Source organism: Myotis nattereri (genome assembly GCF_964212035.1).
Source record: "Myotis nattereri genome assembly, chromosome: 1".
NCBI classification, from domain to species: Eukaryota; Metazoa; Chordata; class Mammalia; order Chiroptera; family Vespertilionidae; genus Myotis; species Myotis nattereri.
This window is the reverse complement of record NC_138075.1, coordinates 1,026,183-1,048,506: the sequence shown is the minus strand read 5'-3', so window position 1 is coordinate 1,048,506 and position 22,324 is coordinate 1,026,183.

Here is a 22,324-nt window from a genome sequence, read left to right as displayed (position 1 = left end):
TAGCTCCAATAAACTCTCAAAAAAATCCTCCACAGGTTTGGATGTTGTTATGCAAAGTGTCCCCTTGGGAGTTCGACTGGGAGACCAGGAGTTCGATTGCTCACTATGATGTGTGCTGACCATGAGGGGGTGGTGTGGAATGAAGGAAGGCCCCAGCCGGCAGGCAGAAGGCCCCGATCAGCCCTGATCACTGGCCAGGCCTAGGGACCCTACCCAGGCATGAATTTCATGCACCGGGCCTTTAGTGAATGCATAAATAAGTGGGACAACAAATTGATATTTCCCTCTTCCTCTCTCTCAAATCAATGGATAAAAATTTAAAAAATAAAATAAAATACTTCCCTAGAAATAACAACTGTGGGATTTTGTGCTATCGGAAGATCATGTCTATTGACATTTTCATTTTTTTCCAGGATTGTGTTTTAGTTATTTCTACAGTTCAACTACCTCAACGTGGTTCACTTTATGCTGTGGATTTTATGCCAATTCAACAACCAAGGACAACCTGCCAAAGTGTCACAGGGGGCGACGGGCACAGCTGGGGAAGCCTCGTTCCTAAGGAAGGGAACCTAACGTCCATGACAACCGTCTGCAAACGAGTTTTATCTCCAACACACGGAACGCTGTAGACCTCATCCTCTGGAAGTGGCATGTTTATAATAATTGTGTGCACTTTCCTCTCCTCACGGGGAGGAAACGTGTATGAACGTATGTGGTAAATGTAGAAAGACAACATGTTGATGTAAGAAATGTCTAAACATTTAGGGAATGTTTATAAGATTTTATTGGAGCCAAACTGACGACAACTGTCGGGGAGCAAGACCTCAAATACTCCGGAGAATAACCATTTGCAGCTGTGTTTGTGCATTTGAAGTTCAGGAGGGAAGCTGAGGAGTGACATGGAGGTGGGAGAGAGCAAGCCGGGGACTGGGTGCCAGGATAGTGAACAGGAGGTTCTCTCTCTCTCTCTCTCTCTCTCTCTCTCTCTCTCTCTCTTTTCTAATCTTTATTGTTGATGGCATTGCATAGGTCCCCTTCATCCCCGTTATCCTCTTCCCACTCACTCCCGTTACCTCCCCAGGCCCTCACCACGCCATTGTCTTTGTCCACAGGTTAGGCGTATATGCAGACAAGTTCATTGGTTGATCTCTTCCCACCCACCCTCCCCTGCCTTCCCTCTGAGGTTCCATAATCTGTTCATACTTCTGTGTCTCTGGGTCTATTTTTGTTCATCAGTATATTTGTTCCATTAGCAATGCAGACTGGTGCAGCCATTATGGAAAAAAGGATGGGGTTTCCTCAAAAAATTAAAAATGGAATTTTTATTTGACCCAGTGATCCCACTTCTAGAAATACATCCTAAGAAACCAAAAACACTCATCAGAAAGAATGCCTGTACCCCTATGCTCATAGAAGTGCAATTCATAACAGCTAAGCTTTGGAAACAGCCTAAGTGCCGGTCAGCAGATGATTGGATAAAAAAAAAAACCTGTGGTACATCTACACCATGAATACTATTCAGCTGTGAAAAAGAAAGAACTCTTACCATTTGCAACAGCAGGAGTATGCCCGATAAGGGCTTAATCTCCAAAATGCTTAGGAACTCATACACTTACGAAAGGAAGACAACAACACAATTGAAAAATGGGCAAAGGGACTAATACGTAAGTCTCCAAAGTGGGCACACAGATGGCCAAGACGTGCTCTCCTGAGGGTGGTCATGCTGATGTCAAAGGTGTGTTCACCCAGATGCACAGAAACAATGGACGGGGTGCTTAAGGCAAAGATGAGCCTTTTATTAAAGAAGTCATAAGCCTGGGGCATGCCCACCCCCAGGACTGCCTGGGAGGATGTGTGATCAGAGCCTCCTGTGAGGGTCCTGTCAGTCACTGAGTTTTGTCAGGTTTAGGACAGAGGCCCCTTTTTGTTCACAAATACAATCCCTAATACTAGACCTAGGAGAGCACTTTCTGTGAGCTCTGTGGCTGAGCCTGGGAGCAAAACTAATTTAAGACAGAGCAGGAAATGGTATCTTTCTTTAACTCTGCACCTGCTCTTAGACAGGGCCCTGTGCTGGTCCTTAGCGCCCCTGCTGGTCATGGCCTCTCCCTGCAGCCCAGCCCTGCTCTCTCCTCAGGGAGGTTTGTGTCTGGGCTCACACTGACTTCCCCTCACTGTGTTGCTTGCACAATAATACACGGCTATGTCCTCAGCTCTCAGGCTGCTGAGCTCCATCTAGGCAGTGCTCATGGACGTGTCTCTGGTCATGGAGACTCTGCCTTGGAACTTCTGTGCGTAGTTTGTGTTTCCATTGCTAGGGTAAACTCTCCCCATCCACTCAAGCCCCTGTCCTGGGGCCTTTCGCAACCTGTGCATGTAGTTGCTGGTGAAGGTGTATCCAGAAGCCTTTCAGGAGACCTTCATGGAGGCCCCAGGCTTCCTCACCTCAGCCCCAGACTGCACCAGCTGCACCTGGGAGTGGACACCTGTGGGGAGGAGACAGGAGTCAGTGGAATCCCCCTTGACCCTCCCTGGACCCTCCTTAACCCAGGACAGGAGCCCCTTACCTGTCACCATGGCCACCAGGAGGAGGGTTCTCCAGCTCCAGTCCATGCTGAGGGCTGTGCTGTGAGCACTTCTGTAGGGGAGGGTGTGGCTGTGGGTGATGCCCTCAGGGCACAGGCTTACCCGTATTTAACCTGGTCTACCTCCTCTCTTTTGCATATTCATGAGGCAGAGTATTTCATAGCTGAGGTCTTGACCCCACCTGAGAGAAAATTGGTGACTCAGGGACCATGGTCAATGGGAGTCTGAGGGTCCAAGTCCTAATTCTTTTTCTTTAAATTATACCTTTATTGTTGAAGGTATTACACATGTTCCCTTTTATCTCCCATTGACACCTTCTTTCCTGGCCCTAGGTGCCCAGGTCTTCACCTTCCTATTGTCTGTGTCCCTGGATGATGCACATATGCATACGAGGTTGTGGGTTGACCTCTTCCAACCCACCCACCCGACCACGATTTCCCTCTGAGATTCCCCAGTCTGCTCCATGCTTCTAGGTCTCTGGATCAGTTCTCTTCCTCAGTTTATTTTATTAATTAGTTGCCACATATGAGTGAGATTATGTGATACTTGTCTTTCTCTGACTGGCTTCTTTCACTTAGCATGATACTGTCCAGGTCCCTCCATGCTGTTCTAAAGGGAAGAGATCCTTCTGTTTCAACGCTGCATAGTATTAGGTGGCATAAATATACCACAGCTTTTTTATCCACTCAGCTACTGATGGGCGTTTCGGCTGTTTCCAGTCTTAGCTTTTGCAAATTGTGCTGCTATGAAGATAGGGGTGCATACATTGTTTCCGATTTGTGTTTGGGGTCCCTTCGCATATATCCCTAGAAGTGGGCTCACTGGTTCAAATGGCAGTTCCATCTTAAATTTTTTGAGGAAACTCCATACTGTGTTCCATAATGGCTGCACCAGCCTGCATCCCCCCAGCTGAGTAGGGTTCCCTTTGCTCCACCTATTCACCACTTGTTATTTGTTGATTTGTTGATGGTAGCCATTCTGACAGGTGTGAGCTGATACCTCATTGTCCTTTTAATTTGCATCTCTCTGATGGTCACTGGCATTGAGCATTTTTCCTATGTCTCTTGGCCTCTGTCTGTTCCCTTTGGAGAAGTGTGCATTTAGGTCGTTTACCCATTTCTTAATAGGATTGTTTGTCTTCCTTTGGTTAAGTTTTATGGGTTTCTTATACATTTTGGATATTAACCCTCTATGACATGGATCCTTGGCAAATATGTCCTCCCCTACTGTGCTCTCCCTTTTCATTTTGTGGATGGTTTCTTTTGCTGTGCAGACATTTTTTTTTTATTTTGATGGATTCCCATTTGTTTATTTTCTCCTTAGTTTCCTTTGTCCTGGGAGATCTGTAAACACATTGTTTTGAGAGATGTCTGAGATTTTGCTTCCTATGGTTTCTTCTAGGACTTTTATGGTCTTTTAACCATTTTGAGTTTAATCCTGTGTATAGTGAATGTTTGTGTACTGTTTTGGGTGTTTTTTGCATGTTTATCTGTCTAATTTTCCCAACAATATTTATTGAAGGGACTGTTGTGACTCCATTGTATGCTCTTGCCTCCTTTGTCAAATATTAATTGAGCATAATGTCTTGGGTATACTTCTGGTTTCTCTGTTCTGTTCCATTGATGTATATACCTGTTCTTGTGCCTGTACTAGGCCGTTTTTATTTTAATGACTTTGGAGTATAATTCGATATCTGGAATTGTGATCCCTCCACCTTTCTTATTCTTTCTCAAGATTGCTGTTGCTAATTGGGGTCTTTTTTGGTTCCATATAAATTTTTGGAGTATTTGTTGTAGATCTGTGAAATAAGCAGTTGCAATTTTAATAGGGATTACATTGAATCTTTAGAGTGCTATGGGTAATATGGATGTTTTAATGATGTTAAATATACCAATCCATGATCATGGTATAGTTTTCCACTTGCTTATATCTTCCTCTATATCTTTATTCAACATCCTGTATTTTTCTGAAGTACAAGTCTTTTACCTGCTTGGTTAAGTGTATTCTTAAATAATTTTTTGATGCAATGGTAAATGGGACTGTTGGTTTGGTTTCCCTTTCTGAGAATTCATTACTGTTATATAAAATTATCATTGATTTCTGTATGTAATTTTGTATCCTGCTACATTGCTGAATTATTAAATCTACATGTGTTTGTGTGTGTGTGTTGTCTTAGGGTTTTCTATGTACAATATCATGTCTTCTATGAATAATAGGAGTTTTACTTCCTCCTTTCCAATTTGGATGCCTTTTATTTCTTTTTCCTGTCTGATTGCTGTGGCCAGGACTTCAGTACTATGTTGGATAAGAGAGGTGAAAGCATGCATTTCTGTTTTGTTCCATTTCTTAGGGGAAATGGTTTCTGTTTTTGTCCATAGAGAATGATTCTGGCTGTAGGTCTGTCATACGTGTCCTTTATTGTGTTGAGATATGAGCCCTCTTCTCCCACTTTGCTGAGAATATTTATCAAAAGTGGGTGTTGGGTCTTGTCAAATGCTTTTTCTGAATCTAAAGATGCGGTCATGTTACTTCTGTCTTTCAGTTTGTTTATGTGATGTGTCATGTATATTGATTTATGAATATTGTACCAGCCCTGAATCCCTGGATGAATCCCATTTGGTCATGGTGTATGATCTTTTAAATATATTGCTGGATCCAATTTGCTAATATTGTGTTGAGGATTTTAGCATCTGGGCTCATCAGGGATATTGGCCTGTAATTATCTCTCTTAGTAGTGTCATCTGGTTTTGGAATTAGGATAATGCTGGACTCATGAAAGACTTTGGAAGTGTTCCTCTTGAATTTTTTTTGAATAATTTCGGGAGTAGAGGTGTTAGTTCTTCTTTGGATGTTTGGTAAAACTCCCCTGTGAAGGCATCCAGACCAGGACTTTTTTTGCTGGGTGTTTTTGGATTCCTGCTTCTATTTCCTCAGTTGTTATTGGCCTTTTCAGGTCTTCTGATTCTTCCTGTTTCAGTTTTGGGGTACTGTGTTTTTCTAGGAATTTGTCCATTTCATCCACATTGTCCAGCTTGTTGGCATATAGTTGTTCAGAGCACTTTATTACAATCCTGTTTATTTCTGGGGTGTCGTTGTTAGGTCTCCACTTTCATTTCTGATTTTATTTATTTTGGTCCCCTCCCTTTGTTTCCTGATGAGTCTGGCTTTTTAAAAAATCTTTTCAAAGAACCAGCTCTTGTTTTCCAGACACAGTGGGTTCTCATGGCTCCTGGAAACCCATCAAAGGAGCAAGGAGGGAAGTGCAGGAGGTCCCCTCCCTCTGTCCTGCAGATGCGAGTGAGGTGAAGGTGGAGCCACTACAACACCTGTAACATGGAGGCTGGGAAAATGCTGAGATAGATCAACAACTTCTCAGGCAGCTCAACCTGGGTTATTATCCCGTTTGAGTCCTCAAAGGACTGATCTACAGAGGATCCAAACCCGTCATTATGGAATGTCAAACTTTAGCCCATGATTTAAAGTAAAAAAATTGGAAAACTGAAAGCTGTCACCTTCACCAAGAGATTTCCCAAGAAAGCTTCTTGTTGAAATGAGATGATTTCCAATGAACCTTGTTAAATGTCCCTATGAAACTGCATGACATGGGATACACACACTGCTGTCATCTCACATCAGTGCTGGTGTGACACCTGTGGGGAGAGAGCTGAGGTCATTTCCTGTGGCACCAGAAACAGCAAGTCCTGGCCCCTGTACAGGGGAGGTGACCAGGGGGAAGCCCTCAAGGGCCCTTTGCACCATTCAGATGGGTCCATCCAGCTTCCACTGTCCGCGGGACGTGCACCTGTTTTATTTACCGTGGGCCTGTCAGAGGAGTGGACCTATGGGGACAGGTGGGCATGTGGGTCAGACCCCAAGCTCAGCACACAGGGGCGTGGGCTGTTCTGGGGTCTCTCTTGGTGGGAAAGTTTCCAACCACAGGCCGATGAGAGCACTGAGGATGGTCTCTGTGGAGAAAGAAAAGCAGGAAATACAGACACGTGGTGAGGAGAATCCCCATCACTGCCCACATGTCCTCTGCCAGCATCAGTGTTATCCCCTCCTCTGCGGTCTGCAGTGAGAAAGCGGGAAATGAGAGCCTCAGAGAAAGAGCAGGAGCCTTCCCTGGAGGCAGCTGAGAGCTTGAGAGGAAATCCCTGTGCCCAACAGGAAGGCCCTTCCCTCCCCACCTCCCTCTGCCCCTGCTCCTGGGGCTGCTCTCTGTGCTGTGGGTCCTGAGCACCCCCTGGTGTCCTGAATGTCCCCCTACTGCCCAGCCCTGCTGTCTCCTCAGGGAGGTTAGTGTCTGGGCTCATACTGACTTCCCCTCTCTGTGTCCTCGGCTCTCAGGCTGTTCAGTGTTAAGTAAACTTGGCTCTTGGACGTGTCCCTGGTGATGCTGAGGCGGGATTTCAGTGTTGGGTTGTAGGCTGTACTTCCACCACCCCACACAACCCCGACCCACTCCAGCCCCTTTCCCGGAGCCTGGCGGGTCCAGTGTACACCATAGCTCGTCAGACAAAATCCAGAGACAGTGCAGGTGAGGGAGAGGGTCTGCGAGGGCTTCACCAGTCCTGGGCCCGACTCCTGCAGCTTCACCTGGGACAGGACACCTGGGGACAAGGAGCATCAGTCCTGTCAGTCATCTGCAGTCACAGCCACCCCATGACCCCTGTCTGACCCCTGAGACCCTCACCTTGGGGGGCTGTCAGCAGGCACAGGAGAAGACCCAGTGGTCTCATCTTCTTCTAGACCACAGCTCTGCCTTCCCAGAGACCTCAGTCCTGTGTGAGGAGAGAGCTGTGAGCCTGCACAGCCCAGGAGAGGATGTACCCTGGAGGTTGAACAGAAATTTGCATGTGAGTCAGCCTTTTCCTTATAAGTAGAGGGACTAAGGTCTGTATTCACTTTGATTTGAGTAACTACCACCATAGCACCAGAAAAAGGGAGACCCTTGATTCTTGATGTTGGAAACTTTTTATTGTGTTACTAGAGGCCCAGTGCACTAATTCGTACACCAGTGGGGTCCTTTGTCCTGGCTCCCGGGATTTGGCAGAAACCAGCAATCCGGCATCCCCCGAGGGGTCCCTGATGGTGAGAGGATGCAGGCCAGGCCGAGAAACCCCACCAGTGCACAATCGGGGCTGGGGAGAGACATGGGAGGTTGGCCAGCCAGGGAGGGACTGTGGGAGGGCTCCAAGGCATGTAGGGAACATCTCTCTCAGTTCATATCGGCTGGACCCCAGCATCAAGCTAACCTTCTGGTTAGAGCATCTGCCCCCTGGTGGTCATTGCACTTCATAGTTAGCGGTTGATCATTAGCATATTACACTTTGATTGCTTGATTGAACAGCAGACCGGTCCACTTGACACTTAGCATATTAAGCTTTTATTACATAGGATAATACAGTGTGAAATCTCTTCCCTTATGCACGACCATTGCATATTGCACAGACCCCAAGCTAATCACTTCAGAGATAATTATGTCTTAACCTGGAGAAAAGATTAGAAATAAAAGCAGTGATTATGCATGTGAACCGTTGAAAATATCTCATATTTTAAATGATATGGCAGCCTGTTAAGTCACCTGATTTCTTAGTCTAGTGTAATCAGTGATGGTGTTCAGAGTAAGGGGAATTGGAGAATTCCTAGCATACATTTTCTCACAGAAAAGGACAAATCGTTAATGTGTAATGCACACATTCCCCCATTAGCACAGGATTCGGAAAGATCTCTTGCTAAGCTTATCATCAAAGTTACTTGATGGAATATTTGATGGGGCAAGTGTATTTATTTTATTAAAGTTCAGTTCATCACTATTGTCTTTGATGGGTGCTGTTTTGGGCGATTTTACAAAGAATTTCCCAGAAAGTCCTGGGCCTCCACTGCCCATGTGGATTGGCTACAGAAGCCACAGGGACTGGAGCAGGTTCTGGTACCAGGGGGGAGCACTGCTGGGAAACTACCCATAAATGTGGATGTGACTGTGGACCTGGGTGAGGGGAGGAAGCTGGCACTGTGTTGAGTCACATGACAGAAATGTGCCTGAGGCTCATGGACAGAGAGTTACTGGACATGTGGGTTTAAATCCTCCAGTGAAGGCCCAGAAGGAAATGCAGGGAATGAGAGAGACAGCTCATGTCATCTTAAGAAATTCCTGAATAATGATGAGCAGGAGTTGATTGAAGTAGAAACGTTAAGGATCATGCAGGCAGGGATCAAGGGAAATAAGGAACCTGTCACTGTAAACTGGTGGGAAAGGGACCCTGGTTCCTACATGCATATTTTCACAGTGTCTCTGTTCTAGAACGTGACACCTTCCCAGGTCCAAGGTATTCACACCTGGACACCTTTGGGTTGATTAACCACATGGTCTCACCATGAATCACCAAAGTTGCATAAGTCATTGGGGTACTGTTTATGAAATCTCTCAACACTCACTGGGAAGAGTGGACATTCCTCACTGGAGGAGTCAAGGTGAAGGTGTGTCTATATGAGGAGCCTTCATTCCATTAGACCAGGGCTCCTGTCTCAGTCCATCATCTTCATTGTAATCACCACCATCATCATCATCACCACACTTTGCTTACTTATAACCATTCTTCTCATTTCTATGGACATGGTGATTGTCCACACACAGTGACTTCTTATAAGTAAAAAAAGCAGGCACCTCCTCTTCTGATGCCATTAGGGATTGAGACCCCAATGGTGCAACTGTAAGTTGACACAGGCCTTTGAAAAAGCCCATGACAGATTGGTGGGAAAGGACAGATTCCCACCAAGACATTGGACCAAGATTCCCTTCCAGTTCTATCAGCGCCATCACCATCACCATCACCACCACCACCACCACCACCACCACCACCACCACCACCACCATCATCATTGTCAACATCAACATCACCATCATTTGCTTACTTATAATTATTCTTCTCATTTTCTTTATGTGAGTTTTTCATACAGACCTAAGGACCTTTTTCTTAATTTTTGTTCAATTTCTATAGTTGTTAAATAAAATGCAACTATGTTTTCTTTTTTGTTGGACTTCTAACAACTGAGGGCTCATTGCTGCCTCTTCTCCAGCTGCCCCACAGAAATTGGATAAGAAATCATAGTTTTCTCTTTAGAAGTTATTGGGAGATTTAAACCACAAAAGTCCCTGGAAGCAGAATTCAGCTCTCTCGCCCACAATCTCATCAAAATAAAAGCCCTGCACCCCTCTCTTCTCCAGTCTCCATTCAAGCAGGTCTGACTTGTGTGATCTTTCCTGTGCTTCTCAGGGGTTTCAATCAGGAGCATAATAACCATCCCACGTCCCCTTGGTGTGTGTGTGTCATGAACATCTGTACCAGCTGCTGTTCCTCTGCTTCTGCATGGTGCCCACTCCTCTGGGTGCTGTGAGCATGAGGACAAGACAAGGACTGTCACCCTGTCGGTCCTTCTTCTGCAGCTTTGGGTTCACACACATGTGGGGTCCACGGTCCAGCATTCAGGGGAGCTGCACTGTTGAGTCTCATTGGTTCTCAACCTTCCAAATGCCGCGACCCTTCAATACAGTTTCTCTTGTTGTGGTGATCCCCAACCATAAAATTATGTTTGTTGCTACTCCATAAATGTAATTTTGCTACTGTTATCGGTCATAATGTAAATATCTGATATGCAGGATCTATTTTCATTGTTTGTGACCCAAAGGTTGAGAACCACTGTGAGACTCTTGTTAAATTCAGGTGACGTGGGTCAGAAGATTTGATGATAAAACTCATTAGGGCCCAAGTGTGTATGAAAGAGACTCTCTGCCTTTTGTTCACAGGAGAAAGTTGTCTCTCTTTACAACAGACTTTCTCACTCAGAGACTCAGACGTCAGCGAAGAATCAGGATACAGAGGTTCCCTGAGGGAAACTGTTACATGAAGAGGAAACCACACAGGAACCAGCCCAGACCTCCAACTGCACCTGCAGCTGGGATGGTCCTTGTGTTCAGGGACCCTGAGCGCCCCCTGGTGGTCACAGACCTTCCTGCAGGGAGGTTAGTGTCTGGGCTCACACTGACTTCCCCTCACTGTGTCTCTCACACAGTAATACACAGCTGTGTCCTCGGCTCTCAGGCTGCTCATTTGTAGATACAGTGTGTTCTTGTTGTTGTCTCTGGAGATGGTGAAGCGGACCTTCACGGAGTTCGTGTAGTATGTGTTATCTCCATCAGTAAATCTAATGTATGCGACCCACTCCAGCCCCTTCCGTGGAGCCTGGCGGACCCAGTTCATCCTATAGTCACTGAAGGTGAATCCAGAGGCTGCACAGGAGAGTCTCAGAGACCCCCCAGGCGGCACCAGGCCTCCCCCAGACTCCACCAGTTGCACCTCACACTGGACACCTGCAAACAGAGACACAAGGTGGACTGAGAATCACATGGAAGCACCAACAGGCACAGGCACAGGTCTCAGCGCTCCCCACTCCTGAGAACGACCTTGAGAAATGATCAGGAGGAAAACGCAGCTTGGCACCAAGTCCATGGTGGAGCCGCTGGGGTCCTGTCTCAGGTGCTTGGGTTCTGGGTGTCTCCCCAACATGCCGAGCAATGGCCCCTATTTATGAGCAGGAGGAGAGCCCCATTTGCATGGAGTCTGCATATAAGGTGCAGCTGGGACCCTGGGCTGCATGCCTGACCTTGTCATCCTAGGGACGACCCCAGATGGGAAAGAACTCAAGGACGCTGGCCACAAGGGGTCCTGTTCTTACCCCCCTTCCTGCCTCCTTTCCTGAGACCTGTCACCCTGACCCCATTTCTTTGGGGGCAGCTTCCAGGATAGTGAGTCCTCCTTCCTTGGGGTTTTGATGAGGACCCTGGGGTGCTCCCCCAGTGGCACGTGGATGGGGCTTCCTCTCGCTCTCCTTCACCTGCCGTGGGCCATGTCACCTTTCTGGGGTTTGGGAATAAGAATGTGCATTGGATGATGCTTTTATTTTGAAGTTGAAAGATTCTCCTTGTTATTTTCCTGAATCAGATCCTCCACAAAACTGGAACCTCTACATGTGAGGAGGCAGGAGAGGCTGGGCTGGACGCTGTGGCCACTGCTGGCACTCTCACAAGCACACAGCTGCCTCCTGAAAGCACACATTTCCCTCAACTTCTCAGATATTTGTGTGCAAATGTCCTGTTTCCCAGCCTCTTCTAGTGGGGGAATTTCCATCATTTGCAAATAGATAGATACCTGGTAGGTTTGGGGCCTGGCTGGTTGGAAGGGATCAATGGGGAAAATGTGGTATATGTGATACTTTAAACAATAAAAAGATGTTACAAAGAAATAAATGAAATAATTAATTACTTTTTTGAAATGAAGTCCCTGCCCTGGCTGGTTTTACTCAGTGTATAGAGTGTTGGGTTTTGAACCAAAGGGTCTCAGTTTGATTCAATGGCATGTACCTGGGTTGCAAGCTCCTCCCTGGCCCTTGCCCTGGTTAGGGCACCTGCAGGAGGCAACCAGTTGATGTGTTTCTCTCACATCAATGTTTCTCTCTTCCCCTTCCTCCCTTCAACTCTCTCTCTGCAAAGAAATGGAAAAAATATCCTTGGGTGAGGATAAAAAAAAGATTGAAAAGTAATATGTTGGCTCTTGGAAACAAAGTCCTGGGTAGAGAGTTGAGACACCACGTCGTCCTTGGGGGCAGGTGAGCACCTGCCTTCTCAGAGGCAGAGCAGCCACCTGTGTCCATCCTCCCACAGCCCCAGGTGAAGACAGACAGACACAGGAACCTGGGACTATGGTCACTTGTTCCTCTGGGAAGGCGGCCACCACCACTTGGGAAGTGCAGTCACGCTGGGGAGGGGGTGGGGCATGGGCAGGTCAAACACCGCAAAACCTTTCTTGTCTCTTCCTCTTCATTTATTATTCTTATTTTAAAACTATAGGCCCAGTGCACAAAAATCTGTGCACTCGGGGGGGTCCCTCAGCCCGGCCTATGCCCTCTTGCAGTCTGGGACACCTCGGGAGATGTCCATCTGCTGCCTTAGGCCCACTCCCTGGGGGATCAGGCCTAAGCTGGCAGTCAGACATCCCTCTGGCAGCCCAGCAGCCCTCAGGGAATGTCCACTTGCCAGCGGGGAGCAGGCCTAAGCTGCAGTTGAACATCCTTAGAGCTGCTGAGGAGGTGGGAGAGGCTACTGCCACCACCACTGTGCTGGCAGCCATCAGCCTGGCTTGTGGCTGAGTAGAGCTCCCGCTGTGGGAGTTCACTGACCACTAGGGGGCAGCTCCTGCATTGAACGTCTGCCCCCTGGTGGTCAGTGTGTGTCATAGTGACCAGTCATTCTCAGTGGTTCTGCTATTAGGGTCAATTTGCATATTACCCTTTTATTATATAGGATAGAGGCCTGGTGCACGGTTGGAGGCCGTTTGATTTGCCCTGAAGGGTGTCCCAGATCAGGGTGGGGGTCCTGATGGGGTGCCTGGATGCCGGGGTCCAACCCCAGCAGGTCCAGGGGTCCCCAAAGGTGTGGACGGAGTCGGCGAAGAAGGAATGACAAGGAGGCAGAGTTCAGTTGATCAGCAGCCTAGCCAGGATCTCCAGCCAGGATCTCCAGCCAAGTTCTGGTCTGGATCTCCAGAGAGGTTCTGCTTAGGATCTCTAGCCAGGTTCTGTGTCCATGTTCTCTTGCTAGGTTCTCCAGCCGGGTTCTGTAGCCATGTTCCCTCACTAGGTTCTCCAGCCAGGTTCTGTCCAGGTTCTCCAGCCAGGTTCTGTCCAGGTTCTCCAGCCAGGTTCAGTCACCAGGTTCTAGTCAGGTTCTCTTGCCAATTTCTGTAGTCAGGTTCAGTCCAGGATCTTTTGCCATGTTCTTTCCAGCGAAGTTCTTCTGTCTGTAGGTTCTGTGTAGGTTCTGTCTTCTTTCTGTCTCCTAAGTTCTGTGTCTTGTTGTCTTGTTACAACTGTATTTATACCAGTTGATTCAATCCTATCAATCTCTATTACAAAGGTTAGGGCGTTTCTTATCTCCATTCCAGGGAGTAAAGATTATGTAGCTTAAGCATGATTGTAGTTAAAGTGATTAACTACCCGCCTGGCACTTAGTTAAGGAGTTTCATCCCCTTCCTAACTTCAGGGAAAAATCACTACCTGGGGAAACAACCTTTCTCAGAGAGGAGACCTTGGTTAAAACACATAGTGCCAAGAAGGTGAGCAAATATTTTAAAAACAATATGCCATATATGCCAGGTCCCTTGAAACAGCAAGGATGGACCGGCTCCCGGCAAATTCCCCCTTTTTCATTTTTTAAAAGCAGGCATTAAAAAGAAAAACCTCAAATGCTCTCTTACATCCATTTTAAGAGTAGGATTGGCGCTTTCCGCTATTACCTGAGTCCTGATCTATCATCCCAGGGAGAGCTTGCCAATCCTTCACTTTCCCAGGGTAGAAAGGCTGCAGTGGGGTTAAGGATAAGGCTCCTTGGGCCTACCTTCTCCCATGCCATTACATTTACCTTTCCTTCCTCAGAAAAGCATGGACATACTTCTTGTATAAAACGTTCTGTCCGACTGGGAGTGACCTTAATTCCTCTGCTAGCAAGCATATATGTTAAAAGATCAATACAGAGTCTTTTTTCTTTAGACTCAGTATGGCACATCTTCTCAATCTAAGTTCTGTACTATCCACCTTCTTACCCTACTTATCCTCTATAGGGGGGTCTGTAGCACCCTGGTGGAGTCCTATCCGTACCGAGTGTGGGGGTTCTCAATGGCGGAGGGCTTACCTAGGGGAATCCTGTTCCAGGGGTTCCCAAAGGTGTGGACGGAGTCGGCGAAGACTATCCACCCTCTTCCTATGGTGGAGTCCTATCTGTCCCGAGTGCAGGGGGGCTTACCTAAGGGTCCCTGTTCGGGCGCCATATGCCGTGGTCCAGCCCCAGCGGGTCCAGGGGTCCGCAAAGGTGTGGACGGAGTCAGCGAAGACTATCCACCCTCTTCCTACGGTGGAGTCCGATCCGTCCCGAGTGCAGGGCGCTTACCTAGGGGTCCCTGTTCGGGCGCCACCTGGAAGCCTGGGTGAGGGCTTGAGAGTCATTTTCAGGCTGCCCACAGCCCCTTCAGGGTGGGGAGTCCCGCTGTGGTGCCCGACCAGCCTGGGTTAGGGGCTGATGGCCGTTTTCAGACTGACCATGCCCCCTGGCATCCCAAGCTCCAAGCCTCTCGTTTTTTTATTTATTTTTTTTCTGGGATATATTTATCTTCTATAACTGAAACTTCGTAGCTTTGAACAGAGCCCAGGACCAGCCAGGGCAATGGGAAGCTTGGCTTTCTCCATTGCCGGGGGCAAGCCAAGCCTCCTGCTCACTCCAGCTCCATGGCTGCCTGCCATCTTAGTTGGGTTAATTTGCATACTTGCTCCTGATAGGCTTGTGGGTGTGGCTTGTGGGCATGGCTTGAGCATAGCAGAGGGATGGTTAATTTGCAAGTTTCACTTTTATAAGATAGGATATATTTTTATTGATTTCAGAGAGGAAAGGATGGGTAAGAGAGATAGAAACCTCAGTGATGAGAGAGAATCATCAATCTGTTGCCTCCTGCATGCCCCCTACTGGGGATCCAGGCAGTAGCCCAGGCAAGTGCCCTGACCAGGATTGCAATCCTGACCTCTTGGTTCATAGGTCGAAGCTCAACCACTGAGCAACACCTGGTGTGCTCTGGGGTGACCTCTTACCATTTCTTTCCTTCCCTAGTTCTTTCTTTTTTGTTTTTTCTAATAAATAAGATTCCTTTATTCAGTTAGTTTTGTGAATCCTGACCCGAGGATATTTCCCACATATTTTTAGAGAAAGAGGAAGGAAGGGGAGAGGGAGACAGCCAACAGAGACACATTGAGTAGCTGCCTCTTGCAGGCAGGGATCCAGCTTGCAATAGAGGTTTGTGCCTTTAACAGGAATCAAACCTGAGACCCTTGAGTCCGCAGGCTGACGCTCTATCCACTGAGCCACACTGAAGGGCCCCTCCCCCATGTCTAGTTAACACTGTGGAGGCCCCCGCACTGCATGCAGGCAGCCAGGGTCCTGCCTGGTGGACCCACAGACCTGGGGGTTGTCTGTGTTGCTGGGACGAGGGGAACTAGGATGGAGAGGCCCCCAGAAGGGTAGCCCCAGGTGCCAGGACACAGGGGTGCACGGGGAGATGGGCTGGAAACTCTCTCCAGAGACTTCAAGACGAAGAGCCACCCAGACCCCCTCTCCTGCAGGCGGATGCTGGGCCTCGCTGTGGGGACCCCCCTGAGCCAGCTGGTCAGGCCCCGTGAGGCTGAGGGAAACACAAACCTAAATGGGGAAAAAGCCCGTTTTCCCAGGAGCCAGGAGGAAACAGGGACTCCCTCCCTCCCTCCCTGCAACACGCATGGAGGTTTCAGTGTCAGTTGAAAAGCTCACTGAGGCCTCCCCAGCTTACACCCCAGCGTGTTTTCTGGGGACCTTGGAGCCCACTCTGAAGTGTGACCACTAGGGGGCACCCTCTCCCCGCTTCTGTGGGAGGAAGGGGGCAGCCAGGCTTCAGGGGGCTCCTGGCTCCCAGTGCAAACCTCCTTCCTGTCCTGAAGAGGCGGGAGGGTTCCTGTTCTCTGGGATCAGCTCAAGGGGCAAACACGCATGGCCCCTCCAGGCACCAGGGGATTCAGGGTGAACCCTGGTGACCAGTGGTGCTGCCAAGTCCCTCCTGAGGCTGCACCTCTGTGAACAGCTGTTGTCCTGGGGATGGTTTCCCACAAGAACTCAGTTCCGTCCCCTTATCTGCTGCTTTGCCAGTCCCGCACGGACAGTACCACTGCAGTTATGATAATTCTCCAAATAGACCCATTTCTGCACATTCACCCGGGATTTTTAAGTAGATTCTTCTGATTTTTCTTCATAGATGAACATGTCACCTGTGAGTAGGGACACCTTGTGTGTGGGCTCACATTTGAATGTCTCTATGCATTTTTCCTGTCTTATTGCTCTTGTTAACACGTCAAGGACAATGTTGAATAGAAGTGGTAAGAGTGGGCCTTTTTGACTCTGTCCCCATCTGAGGGGAATCATGTAACTTCCCACAATCGAGTGTGACATCAGCTCCAGGAGTCCCATGATCAGAGTGAGGAAGGGCCCCTTTATCCCACGTGCCCTAAGCGTTTTATCATGAATGAAGCTGTGCTTTGTGCACACTTTTCTGTAACAATTTTAATGACCATGTGACTTCTCTTCTTTACACATTTGACCTGTTGTATTAAACCTGATGATTTAAACATATTGACTCATCTGAATTGTTGGGATAATTCCTCCTTGGTCATGATGGAGTATGATTTTCTTATATCGCTGGTACGATTGGCTAATCTTCTGTTGAGGATTTTAGTAAATATGTTAACAAGAGATTTCAGTCTGTACTTTACTCTTTCTTTGTACTGACTGCACAAGGAATGCCAGTCTCATAAGAATGCAGTGGGGAATGTGTTTATTCTCCTAATTAATTTCTGATATTGGTCATTTGTCTCTTTGCCAGTCTTCTAAGCATTGGGTTAGTTTTATTGATCTTTTCAAAGATTTAGCTGTTGGCATCATTGGTGGTTTTCTATCATTTTTCTGTGTTGATTTTATTAATCTCTGCTCATCTTTATTTTTCCTTCCTTCTGCTTGACATTGGGTGCTTTTGATCTTCCTTTTCTCATTTCTTTTCTTAAAAAATCTTTGCTGTTGAGAGTATTACTGATGTCCCCATTTTTACCCCCATATCAACCTTCCACCCCTTTCCTGCCCCACCCCTGCCTTCACCACCCTCTTGTCAGTGTCCATAGTTCACGCACATGTGCATATGAGTTCTTTGGTTCATCCTTTTCTACTCTCTCCTCCCTCTTCCCTCTGAGTTTCGACATTCTGTTCCACATTTCCATGTCTCCGGTTCTATTTTATTCATCAGTTAATTTTGTCATTAGGCATTTTGTTCATTTATTTTGGTTCTTAGATTCAATTGTTGATAGATATGTATGTATTGCCAATATTTTGTTCATATTTTCTGTTTTTTATCTTTTTACTAGAGGCATGGTGGAGGAAATTGTTGCACGGGAGGGGGGTTCCCGCAGCTCAGCCTGCACCCTCTCCAATCCGTGACCCCTTGGGACTGCTGGCTCCTAACTGCTCATATGTTTGCCAGCCTGATCCCCCTAACTGCTCTCCCCTGATTGTCTGATCCCCCTAACTGCTCTCCCCTGCCAGCCTGAGGCCCCTAACTGCTCTCCCCTGCCTACCTGATCACCTCTAACCACCTCTGCCTCAGCCCCCACACACGATAGCTTTGTCTGGAAGGACGTCCAGAAGGTCGTCCGGAAGATGTTCAGTCTAATTAGCATATTACCCTTTTATAAATATAGATGCCACCTTGTCCTAAAAATGCAGGTTGTTAGCCAGTTTTCCTATCATGGAAGGGCAGCCCACAGTAGCATCCTGGGTTCTGATCAGGGCTTATGCACTCATGCTTTATCTCAGCAGATGAGATTCCTAGAAGAAGACCCTTGGATATACCTTGAACATTTTTATCAAATTTGTCAAATCATCCTCCAAAAATGTTGAACCACTTCAAACTCCCACCAGCAACCATGCATGTGCCCTCTGTCCTACTTTGATGTCAGTATCATTGATTTTCACCCCTTGAAGCATCCATCCCTTCAGCCGGGACTGCTTGGCACTTGAGCCAACCTCACTGTTCAGCCCAGAACTTGATTTCCGGAGATAGAATTATGGAGGAGGAAAAATAGTTTTCCTCTACCCTTCTGAGTTCTTAGAGGAGGCCCTTGTAATGAAAGACAGATTACCAAGAGAAAAACAAAAGTTCATTAATATGTGTACCTCATGTATATGTGGGAGATCCCAGGGAAAAATGAACAACTCCCCAAGGTGTCTTAGAATCCAGAATTAAATACCTTCTCCCTAGGGAGAGGGGATGGGAGATGTAGGCCTCTTAGAAGAGAGTAAATGATTTTTAGGAAAGATGAATGGGGGTTGGGAGGAGATAGTTTGTAACAAAATTTGGGTGTGATGTCAACTTCTAGTCTGTCCTGTGACAGGAGTCAGTCTTCACTGGCTGATGACACTTTTCCCATCGAGGGGACCTATGACATTTAAGCTCCTTTTGGGGGGGTCCGATCTTAGGCAGATCAGGAGACTTCAGTGATAACCTCTCCTTGCATTTGCTGTTTTCAAGAATCTCCAGCTCAAGATCATGAAAATAGCAACATGGCATATGTTAGGGTGGCATGTTCTGTGACCTTCAGAATAAACTCAACAAAAGCTTGTTTCCTCTCTTAGATGATTTGCCACAGTAGCGTTGTTCCCTGGAGACAGTATTCTGACCAGACCTTCCTGGGAGAGGTCATAACATACCCTGTGCTTATAGAAAGGTGAGGGCCATATCACTAAATAAATCAGGGTCAGTTTTCCCATGTTGTGGAAAGGGAGATAACGTTATGATAGTTTATCTCCCTTTACACAGGTTTCCTGCAGATTTCTATCTCTGCTGCCGCCCCAGTGGCCTCAGGTCCACCGCCTCCGCAAGGCGTGGGGCTGCTGGGTGCCAGGCCCGCCTGCAGGCTTGTGTCTCTCCTCCTCTGGCCCCCGCAGCAGTGGTGAGGAAGCAGACCCAGAGGCCCTCGGTGTGAAGGGTGTGGCAAAACTCTTGCATCATTGCCATGGAGATGACACAAGTGTCCCCAACCAGCTTCCCCCATCTTTTTCATGGAGTGACAGTCAATTTGCATATCCCTCCTTATTGGCTGTGGATGCCTCCATCTTTGTCCCAGAGTTGTGTTCAATTTACATATTCCCTCTTTATTAGTTAGGATTGATTTCAGAGTGGAAGGAAGAGAGAGAGAGAGAGAGAGAGAGAGAGAGAGAGAGAGAGAGAGGCATCAATGATGACCAAGAATCATTATTCAGCCACCTTGTGCACACCCACAACATGGGCATGTGTCCCTGACTATCTTCAAACCTAGAGCCCTTCAGTGAGCAGGCCAAGGCTCTATCCACTGAGCCAAACCAAGGCTATGGCTTTGTTCATTATTTCTCCTCCTCCTCCTCCTCCTCCTCCTCCTCCTCCTCCTCCTCCTCCTCCACTTCCTCCTCTCCTCCTCCTCTCTTCCTCCTCTTCCTCCTCCTCCACCTCCTCCTCTTCTCTTCCTCTTCTCCTCCTCCTCCTCCTCCTCCTCCTCCTCCTCCTCCTCCTCCTCCTCTCCTCCTCCTCCTCCTCCTCCTCCTCCTCCTCAGTCTTCCTCCTCCTCCTCCTCCTCCTCTTCTTCTTCTTCTTCTTCTTCTTCTTCCCCTCCTCCTCCTCCTCCTCCTCCTCCTCCTCCTCCTCAGTCTTCCTCCTCCTCCTCCTCTTCTTCTTCTTCTTCTTCTTCTTCTTCTTCTTCTTCTTCTTCTTCTTCTCCTCCTCCTCCTCCTCCTCCTCCTCCTCCTCCTCCTCCTTCTCCTACTTCTCCTTCATTTTCCTGCTTCTCCTTATCCTCCTTGTCCCCCTTCTGAATGTGTTGAGTTGTAATCTGGTGTGGTCTGAAGCTGTCCACCAGGTGCACTGGCTCTAGGGCAGTGATGGCGAACCTATGACACACGTGTCAGAGGTGACATGTGAACTCATTGTTTTGGTTGATTTTTCTTTGTTAAATGGCATTTAAATAAATAAAAAAATATCAAAAATATAAATCCTTTTTTTACTATGGTTGCAAATATCAAAAAATTTCTATATGTGACATGGCACCAGAGTTAGGGTTTTTCAAAATGCTGACATGCAGAGCTCAAAAGGTTCGCCATAACTGCTCTAGGGCCTCTTGGGTGGTGCAAAGTCAGCCACTGCCTGGGGCCACCAAGCAGGAGCTACAGGGGCATCTGAAGATAGCTGTTACTTGTATTGAGCATGAAAGTGCCCAGGCGAGGACAAGTTTTGAAGCAAGGCAGGCTGGTGCTAGTGCCAGGTCCCGAGTCTCTTATTGATAGGTTTGGGGCACACTGATGCCAGCTGCTGCTTGTTTGAGAGATTTTAGGAGAATCTGAAGCCTGAGCCAGGACAAGCCATTCCTATGGAAAGGCTGCTGCAAACAATTTGGGTGGGGCTGCAATTTGGATGAGGTGGGTTCTCAGGGAATCACCAGGGCAGAGCAAACTGTGTGAGCCACATTAATGGAGCCTCAGATCTGGCTTGGAAACAGCTATGTGATGGGGAGGTCCCAGGTCAGAACAGTGACCCCTGGGAGCAGCCCTGTCTGGGAGAAAGCCACCCCTAGTTCCTGCCCAAATGATGGACGATCCAGTTCTTCCCCATATGTCCCTGGATCCCCCAATTCCCCTGCCTGCCCTGGAGCTCAGGAAGCAGGACCCTGTAAGTTATTGTGCTGGCCCCTTAAGAGGAACAGCTTGGGTCTCCAGCTGCCTCCATGTCACTCAGAGACAATCATTTCTGGTTTTTACAACCTAAGGTTATGAGGACTTCTGTTCCCAGCTCCGGAACCCTGGGTTAGGGGTCTGGTGTGAGGTTGAGACCCTTTGCTTCTCACAGGAGTCCTCCAGAGCTGAGATATCCCTGCCAATTAAAAACATGCCACTTGTGGGTGTTGGACTAGCCTGCTCCCTGCCTCCACCCTTCCTACCAGTCTCGGTGAGCTTTCTCTTTACTTCCCTATTCCGGAAGGATGGTTGTTCTCAATTTTATTTGTGCATTTCATGTGGTTGTGGGAGGCAGTGAGAACACGCATTTACCTCTGCCTCCACATTGGTTCTCACACTTTTCGAATTTTTTAAAGTGGAGGCTTAGATTATTGATTTAAAGATATTTATTCTTTTCCAACATAAGTATTGAATGCTATACATGTCCCTCAAAGCACTGCTCTTGCTGCATCTCACAACATTTGATATTTTGTAATTTCATTTTCATCCAGTTTAGAATTCTACGTTGATGACTCCTCAATGTTCCTTCAGCTCTTTGAGTTGTCACTCTATTTTCTTCTGGTTTTGGTAGTTTTTCATCTGACCTTTGATGTTTTTATTAATCTTGTTCCTTGACTCATGTGTGGTTATTTCTTTACTGCCCTTAGGCATTTTATCTCTTTCACCAGTTTGACTTCAATGTTCCTTGATTTAATGTTGTTTATTTTCATTCTTCTTATTGTCTTGGTGTTCTTAGATCTCTTTATAGTTTACATCAAATTCTGAAAAACTATTTGCCATAATCCCTTCATACATTTTTCTTGGTGCCCCTCTCTCCTCTTTTTGGATTCCAATTCCATGTATAAACTAGAGGACCAGTGCACGGACTCATGCACAGGTGTGATCCCTCAGCCTGGCCTGCACCCTCTCACAATTCAAGACCCCTTGGGGCTTGTGGGGATCGGGCTGCAACCAGCAGTCTCATGCCCCGAGGAATGTAGTAGTGCCCCAAGTGGCAGTTTTCCAGAACTGAACCTGAGCCTGGGCCAGGTGCCCCGCGGCTCCAGCTCATCCTGGCCCTGCAGCACCTGCCTTCGCTCAGTAGTCTGCTGCCACGGAGACAGGAGAGGATTGTGCTGCCACAGCTGTGATCACCATCGGAGAACCTGGCATCTGTCAGTCAGCTGAGTTGTGCTCATGCTGTGGGAGTGCACTGACCCCTGAGGGACAGCACATGCATTGAGTGTTTGCCCCTGGTGGTCAGTGCACATCATAGCAACCATTCAAATGGTTGGTTGGTTGTTGGTCATTTGGGCACTTAGGCTT